This window comes from Dipodomys merriami, unplaced genomic scaffold (assembly GCF_024711535.1).
Source record: "Dipodomys merriami isolate MVZ:Mamm:240054 unplaced genomic scaffold, mDipMer1.0.p SCAF_500, whole genome shotgun sequence".
In the NCBI taxonomy this organism is placed as follows: domain Eukaryota; kingdom Metazoa; phylum Chordata; class Mammalia; order Rodentia; family Heteromyidae; genus Dipodomys; species Dipodomys merriami.
In genome coordinates, this window is record NW_027206070.1 from 504,579 (window position 1) to 515,634 (window position 11,056).

The following is an 11,056-nucleotide window of genomic DNA, read 5'->3' on the forward strand; positions in this document are numbered from 1 at the left end:
TGTGTGCATGCACAAATATATTTTTCTGTTTCATCCTTAAAATAGCAAGAGACTTCTCCCTTTAGCCACAACTTAGAATGCCTCAAAGATGTATTCTATATGAGGAAAAATGTTGTCTTTTGATTTTTGTACACACACACACAGACACAGACACAGACACACACACACACACACACACACACACACACACACACACACACACACACACACACACCAACCTCTAACATTAAGAGAGAATTTTTTTTAAAGTAAAGCAAAGTGGAATTTCTGGGGTATTTAGATCACAATGTAGAAGATAGTAGATATACAGAATGATGAGGAATAGAGTTGTAAGGTACGACATGAGGATACAGGGGACAACACTGGTTTTACATAGGAATGAAGCTAAGTAAGTAGGAGTTGTTCTTCCTAGTAGGGTTTGCTCTTTTAGATATTCTTCCTTCAGTAATGGATAACATTTTTTAAAAAAATATATCTGCCTATTTGCAGAAATAATAACAAACAATATAGCAATAATGTTGGATGCTCAACATAGAATAAAATGTCAAATTAAAATACATGAGATTATCCTTGATGTTAACTAATTATTACAAATAAGGAAAACCATGGGACCTATGTTTCTTTAAGTCTGGCTTATTTCACTTAATATGATTTTTCCCAAGAATTTCCATTTCCTTGCAAATGAGGTGGTATCTTTCTTTCTGATGGAAGCGTAGTATTCCATGTGTGCGTGTGTGCATCTCATTTTCTTGATCCATTTAACTACTGAGGGGAATCTGGGTTGATTCCCTATCTTACCTATGGTAAATAATACTGTGATAAACATAATTGTTCTGGTAGCTTTAGTGTGGCCTTGCTTGTGGTCACCTGGTTAAATGCCCACAAGTGGGATTACTAGGTAATAGGCAAACATTATTGTGTATATCAAGGATAAGTTTAGTGGATGAGCAGAATAGCTCTATAGCTATGTACATTTGACCATATAAGGTGATTCTATGTGAAATGAACTCCAACACATGTTCTTCGTTGTTGTTCTTAATGTACTATGTGATTCTTTTTCATCCTTTTGTGTTTTCCCCAACTATTGTTTATCACCTGTAGTCACTGTATTTGATTTTAATACCCTAGGTATTGTAAATATGTTGATCTGAACTAGGGAAGGGAATGGGAAAAAATGGTGAGACAAAGGACAAAGGAGGAACCTATGCAACAGTGATATACACAAGACAACATGTTGGAAATAATCTTGGAGGGGCCGTTTGGAGGGAAGAGGGAGAAAAATGGGTGAAGGGGGAAAAAGTTATAAAAGAAATGAACCCATTACCTTACTTATGTAACTATAACCCCTTTGTACATTAAATTGACACTAAAATTTCAATAAAAAATAAAATAAAATACATGAGAGCAGCAATATAGGATATGGAACTGGGGAAAATACTGTACTATACAAAGATTAGAACAGCTGTGGAGAGCAGTAATTTTACTTTAACATAGCAAGTAATAAACTAGCATACAGATTTTCAGTCTCATGTCAGTCATTAAAAAGGGAAAACAACATGCACAATCAGCAAACCAATAGAGAAAAAATAGAAAACTAATCAATTAAGAGACAACTTGGACCAAAAATAACAAATGACACAATTAGGAAACAAATAACAAGCTGGTAAGTGTAAAAATATTACCCATAATTCTATTAAATGTTGTTTATATCACAATTTGTTAGAACTATGGTTAAAATCACAGTTTAGTACTATATCATTTTAATAATAGATTACTTATTATTGATTTCTTAATGTTAATACTTAATATATAATTTTACTTTTAGCAGCTATAGAAAAGGAGTAAGTGAAACTAATTTTGATAATATATTTCATGCATAGTGAAATTGACAAACATTAGAATATAAGCAAATAATGTATCATTACTGCTTTAATTCTGGGAATTATTGTAATAATTCAAAGTGCATTCTACACTTAGCACTCATCTTAACATCAAATAATAAATTATTGCACATGACTCGGTATTAGGTGGAAAGGTTCAGCACTGTGGGAAAATTTACACTACACAGTACATGAGGGTATGATTCCTCTCATCTAGTTTAAATTATGGAAATTTGATTTCTACATGCATGTTAAATTCCTATGTAGGTGACATATATAAAATTACATATAATTATGTACACGAGGAGTATTTCAGATGACACATAAAAGTCATATGCATTAATTAAATTATTATTATTCTGTACCAAATAAATATTTATAAAGAGACTGAATTTCTGAGTAGATGGTGTATGTTTGCCAGATTACACGTATTGAGGCTTATTTTATATTTCTAACATTGTTTCTACAATTGAATTTAATTTTCCATAATAGGTTAAATATATTGGATATATGAAAGTAAACTGAATGTTTATTCCATTAATCCTTTGCCACTTTTCTAATTCCAATATAAATTATTCATGTGTTGGAAGTAATGAAAATAACAATGGATATAAGCAAGATAAATCATTCTGTAGTAGACAAGTATTTTCACCTTTATTTTGATAGTTGGTCCTCTTTTACACAACAGAATATTCTTGGGGAAATGTGCTCCAGGCTGACCACAACTGTAGAATATTATGGTTTTATCTATCATAAGATAAGGAAGGAAGTGGAACCTTCCTTCCAAAAGTCTGCTCTGAGGAATGTGATCAGTTTTATGGTGGTGACTTGGAAATGAACATTTTTCACAGTTAACCCTGAAAAGCCAATTTGATAGACCATTTCTGTAAGTAGTTATAGAGGATTATTTATGGCTTGGCAAGGATGCCAGATTGCCTCATTTTTAGAAAATTAAAACAGGAATTTAGTCAGCTGTTCTTTGTATCTTTAGGAGAAAAACCCATTGAATCTAGGTCAAGGGATCACTGTGGCCCAACGAAGCTACTACTTTGAATAGTAATCCTAGACCTCTAAAACAAACAAACAAACAAAACAAACAAAAAAACTCCAGTAAGCACAGCCAGTCAGGCTGCTATCACAGATGAAATGAAGTCAGGCAAGAAACAGAAGCTGAGAGTCATTTAGCTAATAACTAATATATTTTTTATGAGGCAGACTGCAGTGAGACTCCAGAGAGAGGTTCATAAAGACTGATGAGAGAGACTGAAATTGGTCATTAGAAGATTGGAAAGTAGAATTTCTTCTAGAACTAATAAATCTTAGAAAGCCTGTGTATGAAAGAACACGACAGCAGACCAAATTCCAGAAATGCACAATTTCTTAGATGTCAGCTTAGTGAATTATCAATGGAAATCGACCACATGTGGAAGGACAACTGCTGAAGAGAAAGAAAATGTCATCACTCTGTTAGGAGGTCCAATATCACATTAGGAAGTAATCAAGCAAAGATTTGTAATAAAAAGAGAAAATAATTATTCCAAATGAGGGTTTCATTTGTTTTGATGTAACAGTTCTTGATTTAGGTGCTACCAATTTACATACAATTAATCTAGTCCCACAGCTGAGTTGATATTGACTGCAGTATTCTTACATGAAGGAAAAGAGAAAATTTACAAATGTCTGATGAAATGAGTTGGGGTTGAAGTATCTTAATAATGATATCTGAGGTTTACACAAAGGTGAAGAGGTGGATTTTCTTTTCTAAAAATCCCCCATTTTTAGCTTGGTGCCAGTGGATCACAGCAGTAATCCTAGCTACTCAGGAAGCTGAGATCTAAGAACTGCGGTTCAAAGACAGCCTGGGCAGGAAAGTCCCTGTGACTCGTATCTCCATTTAAAAATCAGAAAATCAGAAGTGGCACTGTGGCTCAAGAGGAAGAGCACTCACCTTGAGTTGAAGAGCTCAGGGACAGTGCCCAAGCCCAGAATTCAAGCTCCTTGACCAACAAAAAAAAATCTCCCTTTTCGTGGACTACCTACATCTTTTCCTAACATTCAACAAAGAAGCTATTTTATCACCCACTACATTTAATTCCTATCCTAGCTACTGCAAATAGAATTATTTGGTATCTTATGTCAAAAGGTTCATATTTGTGGAGACAAACCCAGCAGTGGTAACTTTTTCCATTCCTTGAGCTCTGGGCCTCGGCTCTGAACATGGTTATGCTAGTAGCTTTCATGTGAGCTTGTTTGTTATTTATTGGATTACTGCCCATGAAGAAATTACTGGGTCTTAAGGGAAATCTATATTTAGTCTTTTCAGAAAACTCCGTACTGTATTCCACAGTTGTTAAGCAAATTTAATTTCCCATTAACAGTGTAATACAATTCCCAATTGGCTACATCCATGCCAGCATTTGCTATTGTTAGTTTTCTTGATAATGGCCATTCTAACTGGGACTAGGTAGAATCTGTCTTGTTTACCTGTAGATTTGTGGGCATCTTCTAGCTATCATAAATGAATGAATCCATGAAACCTGTATTGATCTGAGTCTGCACTTCGTTCTCTATGCTCTTAATATAATTTTCCCAAGCATTTCATTTTCCTTAAGACTGGTGAAAAGTCATCCTTTCTGATGGGTGAATAGAATTTCTGTGTGTGTGTGTGTGTGTGTGTGTGTGTGTGTGTGTGTGTGTGTGTGTGTTTAAGATGACTAAAGGCCCATGAGTTCACTTGAAAGCCTTCTGTTTCGTCTGTAAGTTTGTAATTCCATATTAAATTTGGATTGCTTTCTCTACTGCATTGAATAATATTGTTGGGATTTTGATGAGTATTGCATTGTCAATTGCTGGGGGCAGTATTGCGGTTTTGTCATGTTAATTCTGTCAACCAGAAGCATTAAAAGTTTTTACATTTCTTTGAAACTCCTTCAATTTCCCTTTTTAGATTTTTAAAGTTTTCAGACAAGAGGTCTTTAACATTTTTAGTTAAAGTAATTACTTTCTAGTTTTGTTGTTGTTGTTGTTGTTTTGTTTAGATTTAATTTAATTTTGAGGCTAATACATATGAGGTTGTTTTTTGGATTTCAGCCCAGATCTTGATTCTTGTGTGTTTTATACCCTGCTACATTGCTGAAATTTAACATCACATTTACTAACTTGAGGGAGGAAGCTATAGGGTCCTTTAAATGCAGAATCATTTCATCTGTAAAAAGGGATAATTTTACTTCGTTCCTATTTGTATCCCCTTTTTGTTTTGCTGGTGCGTATTGCTCTTGCTAGAAAGTCCACTACCATATTGTAGAGTAGTAGAGAGAATGGACATCTTTTTGTCATTCCTGATTTTTATGTCTTCATGCTTCCACCGATAGGTAAATGCTAATTATCTCTGTCATATACATGCTCTGTATTATATTGAGGAATGTTCCATGTATTCCTAGCTTCTAAGACCTTTTAATCATAAAGTGGTATTGGAGCTTGTTAAAAGCTATTTCTACATCCCTATAGACAATCATGTGTTTCTTGTCCCTTCTGCTGATTGTTTGTATGATGTTTATTGACAAGAATATTGAATCCAAATATATCCTAGGATGAATCTTATTTGATTATACAATATGTCTTTTGTTAGCTGCTGAAAGTGGTTGGTGAGAATTTTATTGAGAAGTACTGCATCATTGCTTGTCAAACAGTTGGGTTCATAGTTCTCCTTCTTTGGTGAGTCCCTATGTGATTTGGGGAAGAGTCTAATTCTAGCTTCATAGAATGTGTTTGATTATTCTATTTCCCTTTCTATTCCATTGAAGAGTTAGATCTGAGTATTGTAAGTTCTTTGCAGGCCTTAATTTCATAATAAAATCATTGAGTCCTAGATTTTTCTGGAATGGGAAGTGATTTATTGACATTTCATTTTCATTTCTTCTTATGTGTTACTTCTTAGTTCAGATCGAGTATAGGAAAGCATCAATTTCTCCAGGATTCTCCAGGTGATTGGCATAAGGTTTTCAATGTTCTCTCTTATAACCTTCTCAATTTTGCTTATATCTGTTGTTTTGTCTCAATTTTTTCTCTAATTTTCTCTATTTGGATGAGTTCTCTTATTGTTTTGGTATTTTTTTAGGGAGGTGATATACAGAGGGGTGGGTTACAGTTACATAAGTAATTACTACAATTTTAACAGTGTTACCCCTTCCCCATTTGTTCCTGCTTCCCCCAACCCTGACACCCCACTCCCACAAATTTGTAAAGTTCATTTCTCACATAGTGTCTAGTGAATATCATCGTTGCTTTGGTTAATCTTTGTCCCACCATTTCGGTGATTTCCCTTCCCTTCCCCAAATCAGATTAATATGTATAAGACAAAGGGTAAAGAAATCAAAATCAGTGACTACAGGGAATAAACCAAAGGGTAAAAACTACATAGAAATAACTAAAAACAGTTCAATATACAATCATCTTGTATCCATTTCTTGGAGCTCATTTCCAAATGAGTGAAAACATGTAGCCAATGATTTTTTGTGTCTGGCTTATTTGATTTGTTATGTTTCCAAATGATTCTATTTCCTTACAAATGGGGCAATATCATTCATTCTGATGGAAGCACAGAGTTTTGTTGTGAATATCTATGACATTTTCTTGATCCATCATTGCTGGGTCATAGGGGAGCTCTATTGACGAAACTCTGTACTTCTTTACAGTGTATTTGAACAAGTTTACATTTCCACCAATAGTGCAGTAATGTTCCTTTATGGCCACATTCCACACTGGCCCAGTATCTGTTATTATTAGTTTTCTACATAATGGTCATTCTAACTAGGGTGAGGTGGAATCTCAATGTTGCTTTGATTTGCATTTCTTTTATGGCCAGAAATGTTGCATATTTCTTCATGTGTCTATCGGTCATTCATATTTCTTCTTCTGAGAGGTCTCTCTTTAAATCTTAAGCCCACTTATATTATGAGGGTTGTAGTTACTTTGAGGATTTGTTTTTTTTGGGGGGAAGGGTTAACTTTTGAGTCTCTAAGAATATTTGAGATATGAGGCCATTGTTGTGTTGCAGAGCAACTAAAAATCTTCTCCCAATCTGTATGTTTTCTATTTATCTTTCTATCTACATAAGGTCTCTTTTTAGTCAGCTTTGGTAAGGGTCTGTCAAGTCTGTTAATTTATTGAAAGAACCAGCTCTGTTTTGTTGATCTTTGTCTTAGTTATTTCTGATTTAATTTTTTTATTTATTTCTCTCTACTTGGTTTTGGACTTGTTCCTCTTTTCAAGTAGCTTAAGGTACATAACTAAAATACTGATTTGAGATTTCCCCAATTGCTTGATGTAGGCATTCAAAGTTTTACATTTTCCTCTAAGTACTGCATTTAATATCTCCTAGAGGAGCTGGTATTTTGTATGTTCATTTTTGTTAAATTCCAGAAACTTTCAGATTTCCATTCTAATCTCTTCAGTGCCCCACTGGTCATACAGCAATGTGTTGTTCACTTTTCATGGGTTTGACATTTTTTTTTTTGCTTTAGCTGTTTAATTCTAATTTTATTCTGTTGTGGTCTGACAAGATATGAGAATTAAATTAATTTTTCTTTCAACTTGGACAGAATTTCTGTCTGACATAGGATAGGTGCTATTTTGGAGAATCTTCCATGGCCGGCTGTGAAGAATGTATAAACTGATACTGAATTTATATTCTGTAGATGTCTATTAGGGCTAGGTGGTCAATGTAGTTATTTACGTCTTCACTTTCTTGGTTGAGATTTTCCAGTATAACCAATCCATGGATGACAATAATGGGTTAAGGAGTGTTTTTAGGTTATGTAGTATTTGGTTGATGATGTGGGGTGGTCCAGGATTCAGGGCATTGATATTTAGACTGGTTATATCTTCTTAATTGATGTTGTCTTTATCAAAATATAATGTCTCTTCCTACTAATTTGAATTTGAATTCTAGTTTATCTTATGTTAGTAATTCTACTATGGCCTGTTTATGTTGTCCATTTGCTTGAAATTTTTCCTTCCAGCCTTTCAGTTTGAGTACGTTTGTTTTTGTCAATAAAATGTATCTCTTGTGGACAATGGATGGATGTGTCTTGTTTTTTGATACTACTATCTAATCTATGTTTTCTAATTGGAACTTAAAGTCCATTGATATTGAAAGTTAAGACTGTGAGATATCTAATAATTCCTGCTATGTTATACACCTACTATTAGGAGCTGTGCCTCATCTACTCTTAATATACTTAACTTGTTCTCTGGTAGGGAGCATTTTATATAACCATTCCTGTTGTTCTTCTCCTTCTTTATATAGGAACTATCCTGAATTTCTTACCTTCCAGGAGGGCGAACTTCCCCTTTCCCCACAGTGCACCAGAGTTACTCAGACTCAAAGTTCCAACCGCAGGCCTGGCAGAAAAAAAGGGGCACACATTCCAATCCAGAGAGCTTAATTAGTCCTTTTAATATTTTTAGGTTTTTCTTATTTATTTATTTATCTTTTTTGCAAATCACATGGCTTGAACTCAGGTTGTGGCAACTCTGCCTCAGCTAACATCACCCTAGGCTGGGATTGTGCAGCCTCGGGACCCACAGTCCATCTTGGGATCCTAAGCCTCAGGGGATGACAGGAAAGCAAAATAAAATTGGCATCGAAAAAAAGCTGTGAACTGCGGATGGTTAGTGGTTTCTCGGGTTTCCCTTCCTTTCATGGTGACCATCCCCAGTCCAAATGGCAAGGCTGCAACCTGTAGGTCACCTGGCATTGCTGAAGGCTGGAGGGCTGACATTGAAGCCATAGGCCAACCTGGACACCTAGACCCTGAGTTTGAATCCCGGTCATGCCACTTACAAAGGGCTGGAGAACCTACGAAATTATTGCCTGTCCCTAGGAACACCAGAGGAATGTGATCAATGTCATGGTTGGATGAGTAGTTCCTCAATCAGTCTAGCATAAAATTAGACCCAATAATCACAGGACACATGTTGATTTCAATTCATAGTTAATTATTCATTAAAAGAACACTATTGATTAAATGGAGTCTTCACTAAAGACCTGAGACTCCGTGGGAATGTAGTATATGTCACTGAATACCAGATAGATTTCTGACACTTTCTAAATATCTAAATTTATATTTATTTGCATACCATCATCTGCATAGAAAGTTATTGCTACTTTGGCCAGACCTGGGGCTTGATCCCAAGTACTGGGATCCACTTGGCAGTTGAATAGGCTAATGTCTCAGTGATGACACTCACCCATTCATGAATTGGGCCTCCTTGGCCCTTAGTCTAGGTCACATCATTGAAAAAAGTTTCTTCCTGGTGTAAGATTCCATGTGTGATACCTGTTTTCCTTTTCTGTGCAAGTACTAGGTGTCAGGTATGATGTACATAATATATCTGCAAAGCTACATGAGTAAGACTCAAAATATAACTACATTGAATGCAAGATGCATACCACACCTATATGGAAGTAGAGATCCTATGTTTAAAAAAGGTGGGTTTGTTATTTTATCCAGTGCTGGGGCTTCAAATCAGGCGTTAGACCAGGCCAGACATTCTAGTCTTCAAGGATGGTGAGCTTCCCCTTCCCTCACAGTGCAATGTGGTTAAACAGACCTGAGTTCAAATGACAGCCCTGACAAAAATTTCATCCTGATGTCAGAAGCCAATTGTTGCACCTGTTTTCCTCTCGTGTGGAAGTCCTGGGTCTCAGAAAGGATGGAGAATGAATGCATACGCAACCTTATAACCATGGGAACAGGTCCTCATCCATGTCAGCAGTGATACCTGTCACCATATTCAGTAAAATACACAATACCTCCATGAATTAGACACAAATTAAGGAGAAGTGCACTGAACACAAGATGCTGTCCACACATGTATATCAATTTATATCCTATGTTTAAATGATCAATTTATGCTTATCCTGGCCCTCCCTGGTGCTCAATGTCAGGTCCTGGGAATGGCCTAGCTCCTCAGTTGCTCACAGGCCAGTGTCCTCACCTTGACCCTTTTGCCAAGTGGACCTTCTAGGTTCTGAGTTCAAATCCTAACAGTACCGAAACATGAATCCTGATGTGAGAAGCCCATCGTTCCACCTGTTTTCCTGTCCTGTGAAAGTCCTGGGTCTCATCTAGGATGGAGAAGGTATAGGCAACTCTATAGACATGGGAATAGGTTGCCATCCATGTCAACACAGTTATATCTGTCATCATACTCAATAAAATTCAAAATCCATCTCTGACTAAGACACACAATAAAATGAATAACTACACTGAAAGCATGATGCATCCACACATGTATGTAAATAGAGATCCTATGTGTAAAATAGGTGGGCATATTATTTTTGCCAGTGCTGGGGCTTCAATTCAGGCCCTGGGACCAGGCCTAACCTTGTATTCTTCAAGGATGGTGAGCTTTCCCTTCCCCCACAGTGGAACAAAGCTACCCAGAACTGAGTTCAAATCCCAGCTCTGGCAGTAAAATGGAGTGAATTCTGAGCTAGGATTCTTCCTTCGTAATTTTTTTTAAGCAGACTCAGGGCTTGAACTCAAGTCGTGGCAACTCTGCCTCAGTTCCAATCATCCTAGGCTGCAGCCTCTGGACCTACAACCCATCCTCGGATCCTAGGACCCCAGGACTTGCATGAAAAAAAAAAAGCCGCGAGTGGCAAAAAAGTGGCGGGAAGTTCACCTGGCGCTTTTATGTTCATTTTTTCATTTCCATGGTGACCATGCTGGGTTTGAAATCGGCAGCCTGCAGAGTGAAGGTGACTTGGAGTGGCTGAATGTCTGCTGTCTCTCGGAGAAGCCCAGAAAGACAGGACATCGGAGACCTCAAGGTCAAATCCCGGTGTCCCCCTCCATTGAGGGAATGGCAGGAGATCCTGAGATACTCATTTCTGGCACTTGGAAGAGTCATGGAATTCCATCAATCTCATCTTTGAATGAGTACTTTCTGCAGGATGCAAGTAGGAAATGATAGGCAAGACTCATTGGGTATCGGTTATCTTTAATGAAGAGTGATGAAGCTTGACCATAATCATCACAGTCATGAAAATTGAAGCATCGGGAAAGATCCAAGAATCGGTAGTCATGAGGTATATTGGATTCCATCACAGGTCACCATCTCTCCTACTGTATACAAATATGCAGACTACCTTCAGCTTATGAATGGAT